This window comes from Rhinatrema bivittatum, chromosome 8 (genome assembly GCF_901001135.1).
Source record: "Rhinatrema bivittatum chromosome 8, aRhiBiv1.1, whole genome shotgun sequence".
NCBI lineage: Eukaryota > Metazoa > Chordata > Amphibia > Gymnophiona > Rhinatrematidae > Rhinatrema > Rhinatrema bivittatum.
Genome location: NC_042622.1, coordinates 229481874 through 229496569, shown reverse-complemented (window position 1 = coordinate 229496569; position 14696 = coordinate 229481874). Strand labels below are relative to the sequence as shown.

Here is a 14696-nt window from a genome sequence, read left to right as displayed (position 1 = left end):
GATGGGGGGTGAAGGGCTGTTGTGCACGGAGCAAGAGAGGGACCTTAGGGTGATAGTGTCTAGCGATCTGAAGACGGCAAAGCAATGTGACAAGGTGATAGCTAAAGCTAGAAGGATGCTGGGCTGCATAGAGAGGGATAACTAGTAATTAAAAGGAGGTGATAATTCCCCATTCAAGTTCTTAGTGAGGCCTCATCTGAAGTACTGTGTTCAATTCTGGAGACCATATCTCAAAAGAGATGAAGGCAAGATGGAAGAGATCCAGGTAAAGACAACCAAAATGGTGTGGGCTCTGTATTGGAAGAGTTATGAGGAAAGGCTGAAGGATCTAAATATGTATACCTTGGAGGAGTGGAGGCGCAGGTGAGATATAATACAGACCTTCAGAGATTTGAAATGTATTAATGATGCACAAATTTCAAACCTTTTCGGTTGGAAAGAAAACTGTAGAACTAGGGCTCATAAAACTCCAGAGGGGTTGACTCAGAACCATCAGGAAATATTTCTTCACAGAGAGGGTAGTGGATGCCTGGAATGCCCTCCTGGAAGAGGTGGTAAGGATGAAAACAATAAAACATAGTAACATAGTAATGACGGCAGAAAAAGACCAAAGTGGTCCATCCAGTCTGCCCAGCAAGCTTCCCAAGCTAGTAATTGCAGATTACCCCCATGTTTCTCTTAAGGGTAGTAACTGCCGCTCCGTGCTGGTTAAGCTTTTTTATTTATTCCCTTCCTCTAGCCTTTTAGGGATCCACAGTGTTTATCCCATGACTTCAAAAGGGCATGGATCAGACACTGCGGATCCCTGAATGCTAGATGCTGGATATGAAAAAAGGGGGCATGAGGATAACCTGCATGGAGCGGAAATTACTGCCCTTAACAGAAGGCACAGGGTAACCTGCACGGAGCGACAGTTACTACTATAACTGAAGGCATGGGGGTAACCTGCATGGAGCGGCAGTTAAGATCCTTAACAGAAGACACGAGGGTAGCTTGCATGGAACGGAAATTACTACTATGAGCAACTTGCGGGGAAGATTGGATGAACCATTTGGTCTTTATTTGCTGTCATCCCTATGTATGAAGAGAAATGGCAAATTTCAACTGAACAGACTGTATGAATCATTTTGGTTTTCATCTGCCGTCATGTTACTGTGTATAATAAGGAATAATGACATGAAGCTGCAATATTGGTGGGGAGTAGGAGGGGTAGACTCATACATCTCACAAAGAGACATATGTGATCTCAAAACAAATCTCACATAAGAAAACATCTTTGCTAATATATATTTCAAGCCAGTTTAATAAAAAGTATCACAACCTGTCATGAATCTACTTTTCTTGTCCAAGACCAGACTAGAATTTTTCATAGAAAGAGCAGTGTCTTCGGTAGGAAGGTTGGAAGGAGGGTAAACACAGTATTGGAAATAAAAAAAAGCATGGCATATGGACAGAGGATCCTTGGTAGAGGAAATATGAAGATAAAGTGAGCGTGTAGTACTGCAGTAGGAAAGAAAAACAAGCTGGGCTCTTGAGGGCATCTACCATCATTTGTGTTTTGGTTATTGGCAAGCGTGCTTGCTCTGGCAACCCCATTACTAAGCAAACTCCTTCACTATGTGCAGAAAAGGGTAGGATGTATTGAGTTTAGCACCTCTAATCACTGTTCTCTCTAAACTGTGTGCATGCACAAAGGTCTAGAACCCTGCACACACAGCAAAACATTCAGGGTGATGCAATACCAATGCACTAAAAACGTGCATCCAAACTGGAAGCACTTTTTTTTAACACTTGCAAAATCGCCTCTCCTAGACGCTCGATGCAATAGGCAAATAAAACACCACGCTAAAAAGGATGTGCTAGGGATAAATTGTGTGTCCCTAGTGTGTCCATGGCATCAGGTACCAAGGAAAAGTGGCTGTGTGAGGGTTAGGAAAATGGACGTTCAATTTTATGAGTGTCCATTTCCCTAACCTGTGCACCGCCGGCAAGACTTTTAAAATAATTTTTTTACATTACTCTTTTCTGTTCCTCCAACTTAGCCACAATATTAAATCAGAGGAACTACAGAAAAGCAGCATTTTCTGCTTTTCTGTTAACTTTTGGGGCTCCTCAACACTTAACGCCAACTCCAGGGCTGGCGTTAATTTTCAAGAGTAAAATGTGTGTCGGGTGCACATTTATTTTTTACATACAGGGGCAATAGATAATAGCCTCATCAACATGGCATTTACATGTGATGAGCGCTATTGGCTACGCACGGGTTTGAACGTGCATTTTGGAAACGCTAATCCCCTTATTGCATATGGGGTTATGGACGCACATGCATCCAACTGCAGGTTAACCTGTGTGCTAGCCTGAGCGCACGGTATTGCATCGGCCTGATAGTCATACAAGAAATCCTGATAGCGTTTGTATTATTGTGGCTCACGGAGCACAAATTTTTTAAATCGGCTTATAAAAAGTTGCAAATCAATCATTTAAAAAAGTAAAGGAAACATTGCCCCCAGTTATTTAAAAGCTGGTTCTCATGGCGATTGGGCTCCTTGCAGACTGTACATTTGATGGGTCAGTGTGTTACCGGAAAATAAGGTTGATTAGCGTTTGACACCACTCGGCTTTCCCTCTCCGAACCAAAGCACTGACCGTAGAAATCAGGACTTTCCCTACACAACGCCGCCAAGCATAGACGGATGTCGTAAAAACACCGCGAAACCGCGCAGCTCTATGTACGTAAACTCTGCTCCGCCTCCTCCCCTAACAACGGCAGTACTAGGTAACCTCCGTCCCTACGCCGGCTGCGTAATGGCTGCGCGCCTGCGTCTCCGAGGGGAAAATAGGAGGTGTTAGTGCCGCTACCCTCCTCCCCTCCCCTCCCCTCTTTTCTCCCTTTACTCTCCGCAGCTCATTCACCAAACCGTTTTAAGTAGGCGGTGTGACGTAACGGTCATAGCTAGGCGCCGGCCTTACGCAAAAGACGCTTGCTACGTCGCAGCTGTCGTCGGATGGCGAGAGGCTGAGAAAGACAGAGAGTCGACGGCGAGGGGTGGAGGGGGCGGTGGCGGCGGAGGAGGAGGAGGGAGGAAATGCCGGGGATGAGCATGAGGCCCGGATCCGGTTCCCCGCCGTGAGGGCCCCACTACCACCACCCTCCTCCCCCGCCCCCCCGGGAGAGAGGCAAAGAAGCGGAGCGCGGTATGTGCGGGGGACACCAAGGAGGCGCCCTGTTGCTGCTGCTGCCGCCTGGGACACACACTGCCAGGAAGAAAGAATAATAATAATATTCATGCTCCCTAAGTGCTCCCCGATCCAGATATACACGTTATAACCGGACAGTGTATTAGGAAGAGAAATCCCAGGAAACAGGTAATAAGCACTTCAGCCAGCTCACCACAATAATTCTTTTTAAACATTTTGCTTTCTCTGAGCAAATAACATTTGTTTCAGGAGGGATGTTGCTGCTGTTCGTCGAAAAAAAGGCTTTAACAATGCATCCAAAGTTGTGATTTATTGATCAGTGGCCTAACCACCCAGCTACCGCACTTATTGCCGGGGGAAATTGGTTTTACAGATTCTTTTCTTTTTACTGTAAGAAATCTACGTGCCGGTAAGGTTTTATCTTAAAACCTTGTACCCTTGTGTTTTTGGCAGTTATGGAATGAAAAGTGTAAAACAATTGCCTAGTTAAAACAAAAGTTTTAAAACGTGTTTAAAACAAAATCTCAGAACATTTCTAATGAAGGAGAGAAGCATAATGAAATATATTGCTTAAAACTCGGTCATTCTTGTAGGTTAAGCTGAAGCTGCTGCAAGGGGCACTAGACAGCCATAAAAATAGCAAGATACAAATAAACATTAAGACCAACTTGAATTAAACATATATATATATATTCTTTTTTTAATGTGAGGCAGCCATGTTTTCAGTTCCAGACATGCTCAACTTCTGAACACATCACACACAAGGCAGACTTATAAAGTTATTTTAATTAATTTTCTAAACTATGTTTAGTTGGATAAAACCAGAAACTGAGGGGAGAATGCTCCAATTCACATCACAAACAGGCCGATACAGTAAAGTTCGCGGGAGAGCAGGCGAACGCCCGGTCTCCCGGCGCGCACACCGGCCACTCGCCGGTGCGCGCAATTCAGTATTTACATTAGGCCCGGCGGTAAAAACAGGCAAAAGGAGGCGCTAGGGACACTAGCGCAGCCTTAGTGCCTCCTTTTTGACAGGAGCGGCGGCTGTCAGCGGGTTTGACAGCCGATGCTCAATTTTGCCGGCGTCTGTTCTCGAGCCCACTGACAGCCATGGGCTTGGAAACCGGACGCCGGTAAAATTGAGCGTCCGGTTTTCGACCCGACAGCCGCGAGCCGAATTCAAATTTTTTTTAAAACTTTTTTTTTACTCTTCGGGACCTCCGACTTAATACCGCCATGATATTAAGTCGGAGGGTGCACAGAAAAGCAGTTTTTACTGCTTTTCTGTGCACTTTCCCGGTGCCGGAAGAAATTAGCACTTACCTTTGGGTAGGTGCTAATTTTTGAAAGTAAAATGTGCGGCTTGGCTGCACATTTTACTTTCTGAATCGCTCACGAATACCTAATAGGGCCATCAACATGCATTTGCATGTTGAGGGCGCTATTAGGTGCCGCGGGTTGGACGCGCGTTTTCCTCCCCTTACTGAATAAGGGGCAAGGGAAAATGCGCGTCCAAGAGCAGGCTAACGGTGCGCTCGGTCAGAGCGCACTGTACTGTATCGGCCTGAAAATGAGAATATATACTGCACCCTTTATCCAACCTGTGTGTGACTTGCTGTATAATTCTTATTACTTAAGTTTGTGTCTGTGCAGCCAATACAGGAGTGAATGGCCATATATGCTGCTTGCCATATTCTGGTGGGAGAAGGAATATTATTATAGTACCCCAGTTGTGAATGGTTTGCAGCATATTGTGTTGCCAAAAGTCATAGAGAAGGTAGCAAACCTGGGGCTAGTGGTCCACATCGATGAAAATTTAACAATGAAAGCCCACATAAGCAAACTGACTAGATCTGGTTTCTACAAGCTGCAGATTGAGCCGATTGAAACCTCTACTAAGCACAACAGATTTCAGAACAGTATTATAATGTCTCATATTCTCAAACCAAGATTACTGTAATTCCTTACTTTTAGGTCTTCCGGCAAGTCACTTAAAACCTTTGCAACTACTGCAAAATGCCACAGCTAGACTATTGTCTGGAGCAAGGAAATTTGACCACATCACTCGAACACTGCTGGCTCTGCATTGGTTTCCTGTACAGTCAAGCATACATTAAAGTTCTAACAATATTCAGCAACATTAACCCAAACAACAATGATCTGGGAATAACATTTAAACCTCACAACCCGCCCGCAAACGCTCAGATCACAGAACAAAGGTCTCCTAGAAATCCCAAACTTAAAAAAATTTTCAGCTAGCCCAAACGAGAGAGTGATATCAATTGCTGGCCCAAAACTGTGGAACGCCATACCAGAGGAAATTTGAACAATATTGGACAAAAAATTCATGAGGGACTTAAAATCTTGGTTATTCAATAATGCCTTCTACTCGGCAGGAACACCTATTTCCTCATGACTCTGACAACCAAATTAACAGGCCGATACAGAAAGAAACATGGGAGAGCGGGCGAGCGCCCAGGCCAGTGTCCTGTGCATGCGATACAGTAAATAAAATTATGTTAATTAGGGCCCGTGGTAAAAGGAGCGGCGGCTGTCAGTGGGTTTGACAGCCGACGCCAAATTTTGCCCGTGTCTGTTCTCGGACCCGCTGACAGTCACGGGTTCAGAAACCGGACGCCGGCAAAATTGAGCATCCGGTTTTCAAGCCGCGGGCTGATTTAAAATTTTTTTATTTTTAATTATTTTTTACTTTTGGGACTTCCGACTTAATATCACCATGATATTAACTCGGAGGGTGTACAGAACAGCAGGTTTTACGGCTTTTCTGTGCACTTTCCCGGAGCCGAGAGAAATTAACGCCTACCTTTGGGTAGGCGCTAATTTCTGAAAGTAAAATGTGCAGCTTGGCTGCACATTTTACTTTCTGAATCACGTGGGAATAACTAATAGGGCCATCAACATGCATTTGCATGTTGCAGGCACTATTAGTTTCGGGGGGGTTGGACGCGTGTTTTCGACGTGCTATTACCCCTTACTGAATCAGGGGTAAAGCTAGCGCGTCAAAAACGCGCGTCCAAATGCTGGTTAACAGTGCGCTCCACCGGAGCACACTGTACTGTATCGGCCTGTATGTTTTGAACCAGAACCCCCCACCCCCCCCCCCCCCCCCCCCCAGCAAACTCCTATAATCTAGCTATATTTTCATGTTTTATGACTACCCTTATAATACTTCCAGAGGCGGATTGGCCTATCGGGGGATCGGGCATTCTCCGGTGGGCCGGTCGCGTTAGTCACGTGGTCTGCCGAGCACGGCCGTGACAGAGCTGCGCTTGGCAGACCACGTGGTATCCCCTGGGCGGCGAATTCCCGGGCCGGTCTTCATCGGGAATCTGCCACTGAATACTTCCGTTTATTATGAATGGTTGTCCACTTGTAACACTCATTATAATTATGAATGTTTTACCTGTAAACCGTTATGATCTGGTGATTCTCACATGGAATGACGGCATATAAAACATTTAAATAAATGATGGAGTTGTTGATGCAAGTCCATTATGCCTTCTAGCCCCATTATAGCAGAGAGCCCAGATCGAGTTGTTGATGCAGCTCCTTCATGGCTCTCTGCTTCAATGGCAGGGGGAATTGGATTCTTAACAGCAACCAGTGAGGGCCCTGACTTTTCAGATATAGGAAAACAAGTTTGGGGGTAACTTGCTGATGTGGCAGTTACAACCCTTAACCAGTAAGCCTGATACTTTGAATCAACTCCAACATTGCTCTCTGCTTCAATGGCAAGGGGTAACAGGGAATTGGATTTGAATAGCAACCAACGAGGGCCCTGACTTTTATGATGTGGGAAACCGATAAGCATGGGGGTAACCTGCACAGCGCAGCAGGAACTATCATAAGCTTGTTGGGCAGACTGGATGGCCCGTTTGGTCCTTTTCTGCTGTCGTTTCTATGCATCAGTGCCAAGGTTTTCGGAGTTCTTATTCTTTGGGGTTGTGAGTTTGAGACTGTTGCTTCATAGCTGGATCCCCACCATACTAAGATTTAATGTTGCACCCTATTTAACTTGATGGATATTTTTTAGAATTGATGCAGAGCCGCCTTTTGGCACATCAGCAGACAAAGGAATGGTTGCAGAGTTTGTTCAAAAGTCTTGTGTATCATGCAGATTGCTGCTCCTCGGGACACTTGGCTCGTTCTGTGTAATAAAGGGTACCACGTTTTTACATTGGTGGTGTTTGTATGTTTGGCTGCTGAAGCATGCTGTGCCAGGCACTAGCCAGTGGACTTGTTCATCACCATAGTGAAGAATCGGGGTTGCCAACCAGCAGTAAATGTTGCTCTTAGTCCACATGAATACATGGAAATAAAGGTTAACAAAATAAAACGAGAAAAGTATAAGGCAATGCTTTCTTACTGGATTAACTTAGTACTTGCCTAGTTTTCAGGAGCTAATATTTCTTTCCTTGGGACAGAATAGAATGCGCCAAAAATATTAACAGAAAATATGTGAATCATAAAAGGGGTTGGCTGGGGAGGTCTGATGAACGATTAGAAGGTGACAGTATAATTTTATGGCTCTTAAGGGGTTAAAACACGTCTGTCTGAACATTTTAACTTCCAAAATCTTACCTTCCTGGTTGGTGTTAAATTTTCCTTTAATTATCTTCTTCCTAAAGTCATTGATGCAGTGGTCTGCTTCCAAAAAATGCTTCCCCATGGAGATGTCGCTTTGGTCTTCTCTGTGGTGACTGATCTTGTGTCTGTGTGAATTGATTCTTGCCTTTAACAGTTGGCCTGTCTAATCGACATAGCATGTTTCTTCACGTTTTCTGCAGTGAATAATTTACGCTACACTGGAGGAGCATGAGTAGGATCCTCCTGTGTTACTGAATGCCCTGATAAAGAAAATAATAGCACGTCAGTAAAATCATCATGAGTGATGGGGGCCACTGTTTCTGGTGCAGTGGGTGCAGGTCCTGTAAGGCTGCTGTACTCAGGAGTTGGGGGCCTTTTCATGAGTTGTCAGCCATGTGAAGGATGCTCTGTTGATGAGTTGTAATCAAATCAGGGTTATAGCTTTTGAGCTCTGGTCCCAGATTCTTCTCTGGACTGGTGGATCAGATCTGACTAGAAGAAAACCCTTAGCTCTAGTCATTTTTCACCCTTTCTCTGTCCGTGTTTTGGTTACTGTCTTGACCACGAATGCACTGGTAGAATAATAGGGAGGGAGCTGACCTTTCCTTGAGAGAGAATTTCTCTCGGGAGACTTGGCTTCTACTTTGAGACACTGTGCATGTGTAAGGTCACTGTGTTTTGCTGTTACAGAAGAAGTTTGTTTGTGTGTTGTCATCTGTTTTGAACAGACACAGTACACACAATTATTACCCAGTTACTGTTGATTTTCATTTTATCTACTCCGGAAAGATGAATATTTTAGTAGGCCATGCTGGGATATGATCTAGTGAACCACATATCTCAGTACTCTCCTTCCAGCTTAGAACAAAAATGTGTCCCATAATGCTCTGCAGTCCTAGCATGTACCCTGACTTTGCTGAGAATTATATGTGTATTGGTGTGAGACTGTAGGATTGATGATGCTGAGTTAATAAGTATGTTAATCCCAGAGCATCTAGTGATGGAGGCATCGCAGATTTTTTTGTATTAGTCTACAGAAATAACCAAAACGCTGGTGTTCCAAACTAAAAAAAAAACAAACAAAAAAAACCAAAAACCAAAAAAACAGGTATTGCAGGACTTTGTTCTATGGCCCTGATGGTGTCCATAGGTCTTGGACCATCCTAAGAATCCATACTACAGCTTAGGCGGCATAGTTTAGAACTCTGGGTTGGCTGTGCTCCGAGATTCATGGTCCTTTTTGAAGAAACCAAATTGGAAGAATAGTGAGTAGAAAAAAGAACAAGTTGGCAAAGTCCTTTCCCAAAGGTACTGCACGACGAGGCAGTGGTGTTCTTTACTGCCAAGAAGGGGGTAGGTAGGTGTGCTGGCTGCACTAGTACCGAGAGAGAAGCGTGAGCCTGGATAGCTAGTGTAACATAGCTATGCTTGCTGCAGCCCTGAGAGAGCCAAATTATGCAGCTTAGCTAGTAGTAGCAGCTGCCCATTACCTAGAAAATGCCCTGATAAACCTCTGTGTGACACAAAGATCTTCAGACTCTGGTGTGTACCTGGCCCTTGTACTATACCTGTCACCTTCCAACTTGTGTCTAAATTGGCCCAGTAATTCTTCCATTGATCAGGATTCACAGATGAAGACATGACCTGGCTTTGGAAAAAAAAACACCTAAAAGTGCAAGTTACGATGGAGCACTAAATACTGAATTTGATATTCATTTTCTCATCTGCCGTTGCTTGCCTGTGAGAGGCAGGAGAAATGAGCCAATCCCTGAACAGGGAGATCTGTTTAAGCTAAATGCTTGGTTTGCATTCAGAACGTTGCAGGATCACCTTCTCAAGGTCCCCAGCTGTAGCTTAAATTACGGCTATAGTGAGTGTAGTACTGTTGCACCGCTCACAAGTAAAACTGGGCAAATGAGCTAGTTATAACCATTGTACATAAAAACTGTGGTTCCAGTGTGACATTCTGTGCCCAATTCAGGCTGGAACTCCAGTTAAAATCCTTTAGAGTAGTTACTCCAGTTGAAGATGTACATGATGGGGAAGATCAACTTTTGTTTTGGTCCACTAGAAGTTGTCCTGATAACTTTCTGAAGTGGTGCTGTGGTTTAAAACATAGCTTATTTATTTACAATTTTGGTAGATCTAGGTAGTTTACAGAGATAATGTACATAATCATGAATAAAACATTTAAAATTAAGTGCAAAAACCCAGACAATTTAAAAAGACAAACTAAAGGTAGTACAGTAAATGCAAGAAAAAGAATGCCATCTTTGCCTGATGGGTGGAACACGGATGAGCATAAATATATTTTTACAGCCTTTTAAAATTTGTTTGTTTTCGTTAGGAGCCAGATTGAGTTTGGTATTGAATTCCATAATATAGGGCCTGCTACAGAGAAGGCGTGTTTTCTGGTTAAGTCTAGCCTAGATATCTTAATGTTTGGAGCCTGCAAGTAGTTTTTGTCAGTTGATCACAGATGGCGTGGAGGTTGATGTAATGTTAATAATGGATAATACTTTGTATTGAATATGTTGATGAATTGGAAGCCAATGGAGCTGTTGTAGGATAGGAGTAATGTGTTCTCTGCGATTCGTATTGGTGAGAAGGCGAGCAGCAGTATTCTGAACTAATTGGAGGTGGTGTAAAGCGGAATCTGGGAGGCCTAAATAGAGTGAATTGCAATAATTTAAGCCTATCAAAATTAAGGCTTGTAATATAGAACAGAAGTCTTTGGGATACAAAAGGGGTTTTGGTCTTTTTAACAGATGTATTTTGTAAAAAGAACCTTTTATTACTGATTGAAATATTGGCAGACATTGACAAGCTGGACTCTAAAATGATACCTAAATTATGTGCTTGGCTTGAAATGGGAATGGTGACATTTTCAAATACAGTGGTCCCTTGACTTACGAACTCAATTGGTTCCAGAGGGCTGGTTGTAACTCAAGTTGGTTGTAAGTCAAGACTATTTTTTCCATAGGAAATAATGGAAATACCCATAATGTGTTCCAAACCTCCCAAATGCACCCCTTACCTAACCATTTCTATAATTTAAAAAAAATGGTTGTATAATGTCAGTAATTTCCAGAAACACCAATAATTTCCTAGTGTACTCACCAAAAAGTTATAAAATGTACCTAGCCTTCCAGAAACAACAATTTCACCTCCTCCACCGGTTCCTTTACGATATCTGCATATGGACTCTCTACCTGGGTAACATCAAGCTAGGTTGAGAGAACATTGCACAAATTTCATCTTTGGGTGAGTTTCCTCACTCCGAAGGTCATCAAATCTTCACAAGAGTGCACTGTTCTGTTCGTACGTCTCACTCTGCATGTCAAAGTGGCCCCTAACCCCTACACTACTACCTAAACCTCACCTGGAGTAACTAGGTGGGCCTCATATAGGGATATAAACACCTACCTAGTATGAGGGCATTATGGCTAGTCTCTCTCCCTCCCCCCCAATCTATTTGTAACTCAAAACTGGAATTTTGGTCATAACTCAAGGGCCCACTGTATAAATTCTGGGGGGTATTGGGAATGGTGAATAGGTATATTATTTCAGTTTCAGCCGCTTGTGGGATACCATGTGTTTTAAGGTAGAAGTTCATTAAAGATAGCGTATTACTCCAGGAGGTAGTATATGGCAAGATAAATTGAATGTCGTCAGCATGTATTTTGAAATATATACGAAGACCAGAAAGTAGATGGCAGAGTGATAGCAAATATAAAAAAAAAAAAAAAATAGCAGCTAGGGCCGACCCTCGAGGGCACCTGAGTTAGTGTAGTATCAGTTGGAATGACAGTGCCCAAGGTTGACTTGCTGAGGAAGATGGGATAGAAATGATTTGAACCATTAGAGGACAGTACTGTTAATACCAATGTGTTGAAGATTGGCGTAAAGAATTTTGTGATTTAGGGTGTTGAATGCTGCGAAAATGTAATCTACATTGGAATCGAAGCCTAGGATAATGGAGTCGAAAGATGAGTAGGAGGGATTCTGTACTATTTCCTTTATGAAAACTGTTGATTTGGGTGAAGAATATTGTTACTGTGTTTTCATTTAACTGTTGAAGAGCTACGGGTTCAGACGTTTTAGCTAAAGTAGCTAAAGAAGCAATTGGACGGTAATTTGAAAGGTCCAAAGGATCTAATAATTTCTTTTTAGGAATTGGAAGGATGGAAGTTTGTGTCAAAGTATTTGGGAAGGTACCAGAAGTTAGAGATAAATTGACTAGTTGAGCTAATGAAGGAGAGAGAGATTCTCAAATCTTTTAGTAATTGTCCTGGACAGGGATTATATGGGCTAATTAGATACCTTTGTTTTTGTAAGGATGTGGATAATGGTGGAGAATTCTGACCAGGAGCTGACAGCAGAGCTCTTTTTTTAAATTCAGGACCTTCCACACTAGAACTCCAAACCCTGTGGACTGAGGTAGTTAGTGCTTGCCTGTATGGGGTTTACTGTGAGAGAGGACTAGATGAAGAGTAAAGGGTTAAGAGCAGGGTTCCCCAGAACCCCGGGTCACGGCGAGAGCTTACCTGGAGCTGACAGCTGCTTGACTGCCAAGAAAGTTATAATCTCCTGATTACATAAGTGAATGTTGCCTTAAATCAATTTTATATCTCCAAATTGGTACTACTTACATTCAAGCAGGAGTTCATAAAACAGATGGTTTTTGGTGGCTTCAGTCCAGATTGACAATTTTTACTAAAAATATTCAGTTAACTTTAGTTGATGTTTTCATCAGCGGTGGCTGCCCGAAAATCTGTTTGTTTGGTGATGATTGAGAAACGCTGCTTTAATGAAAGTATGAGTGCCCACAGTTAAGGTGTACGTTCCTCAGGATACTTGCAAAGTGAAGTTTGAGCAGAAGAGGGCTGAGTGCTGTGTTCATGGCCAGAGCAAGTGGCAGACAGAGGAAACCAACTGGTGTAGGTGGACACTGCAGATACTGTTGGGGGACTCCCATGGCTTTTCTCACAACCCCAAACTTGTGAATCATTTCTAGACCTGTGCGTGGTGGATTACTGCTGTGTACAGAAACACTTTCCTAGTAGAACCAGTATAACACAAAACAGAGGCTTTTGCTCCTTAAGATGAGAGAGGAAGAGAGGTGGGATGTGAGGAAGGACATAGCGTCTGTAAAATGCTGTTTGCTGGTATTTCAGTGCTGTTCTGCCCTTCTGAGCTGCTTGGTTGAACTCAAGACATGAGAGCAGATCGAATTACCAAGCAGGCGTGATGTAGGCTCTTTTGTGACGCACCTTCTGTCCAGTGATCATCCATCCGAAGCTGCCACTGCATAAGTCTCTGTTGCAGTTTTTACTGTGTCAGTTTAATCAGTCCCACTTGAGCAGGTGGGAAGCCCTAAGCTATTCCTTGAGTGAGGGGTGGAAATACAAAACAAATTAAAAGGGATGTCCGATGAAGTTAAGATTAAAACCTGGCACAAAGTATTCCCTACTCTCCACGCAGTATCCACAAAACAATTAGCCTAGAAAATGATGAACTGAGCCGACTACTAGCGAAAGGGTTTTAGGAAAGTTCGTAGAGGTTGGAGGCGGTGTGGTTGGGGTTTTGATCTTCAGTGCTCTTCCCAAGAGAGGAATTGAAATGGCACCGCACAATTTGGGATTTCTGGTGAGAGCAGAGAGATCAGTAAGAGTCCAGGAGCCTTTCTGTCATCACAGCTTGTTCCTATGTTGCAAGCCAATGGGTCCACACTCAGGGGAGCATACAAGTTTATTCATCTTATTTATTTAATTAAGATGTATAACCCGCTTTCTCCTTGGTTCAAGGCGACGCACAACCAAAACATGCACGTTCTACAAAAGGGTTTTGGGAGGGGACGCAGATGGGAATGTTTTGTTTCTGTGTGCTGCTCCTGACTGAGGTCAAAAGAGCAGAAACGTCCATGTGTGGTGATCTGTGGTACCCTAAAGCCGGTCCCTGTCAGGGAGGGCTTCCAGTCTCAGCGCACGAAGCCGGATTTGTTCCTTGTGACTGCGAAGTTGCTGAGATGGTTTCAGATGGCCATAAGTAGATCTGTTTGGAAATCGCTCTTCTTATGGTGTCAGTGAGACTGTAATTGTCCGATGTGATCATCCAGAGAATGGGCGAAAAGAGGGTGATGTGGTAAGGAAGAAAATTGCTGTTTGTGGGACTCTGTTTTTATCCTAGGACTCATCTTGGTTTTGCTCCCAGAATTCTTTTCACATATATTTATTTAAAAAGTGTTTATATACCGCCTTTTACAATTACTTGGTCAAAACAGTTTACAAGTGTAAAACATAAATATGAAATCAATAAAAATAAAGAATAAAAAATTACAAAAATGTCATTAATATAAATAAAAAAAATAAAAGTAAAGTGTTACATCTTACATAACAAGAAAAGGAGAGCGTGTGTCTTATAGTGCTACACATGACCTCCAGAAAACCTACTGAGATTGATGTAATGTTTGTCAAGTTTCTGAAATATTATAGGCTAGCTGAAAAAGATTTGTGTTAAATTCTTTTTTGAATTGCTTTCTGTTGGATATTTGGGCAGTGTATCTGGTATAGAGTTCCAGAGGAGTGGGCCTGCCACTGAAAAAGCGCGCTTTCTTGTATAATGTAGTCTGATATATGTTGGAAATGCTCATCGGGTGCGTCCCGCTCTGTATCTGTTTCTGATCAGCGGTGGCTTTGGGTGCCTTGGCGTGGTACACTGCACTAGCACCTGGGTAACTGAAGCAGTCTGGTTTTCCAGAGCAGAATGTCAGACCATTCTTCCTACAGGCTTCTCTCCTCAGGTCACTGTCCTAGGGCATTTCCTACCCAATGGGGGGGGGGGGGGGACGTTTGCAACAGGAAGAGAATCCTCCAAGTTGTATGTGCTTG

At 43.2% G+C, this 14696-nt stretch overlaps 1 protein-coding gene across 1 annotated transcript in view; it reads left to right on the top strand.

Moving 5' to 3' along the window:
* Positions 1–2792: 2792 nt before the first annotated feature.
* The window catches only part of CSNK1G2 (casein kinase 1 gamma 2), a 92048-nt gene continuing 80144 nt past the window's right edge, over positions 2793–14696 (top strand). The window contains exon 1 of the mRNA XM_029613938.1: positions 2793–3366. The gene's annotated coding sequence lies outside the window, so the exon portion shown is untranslated. The remainder of the gene's footprint in view (positions 3367–14696) is intronic.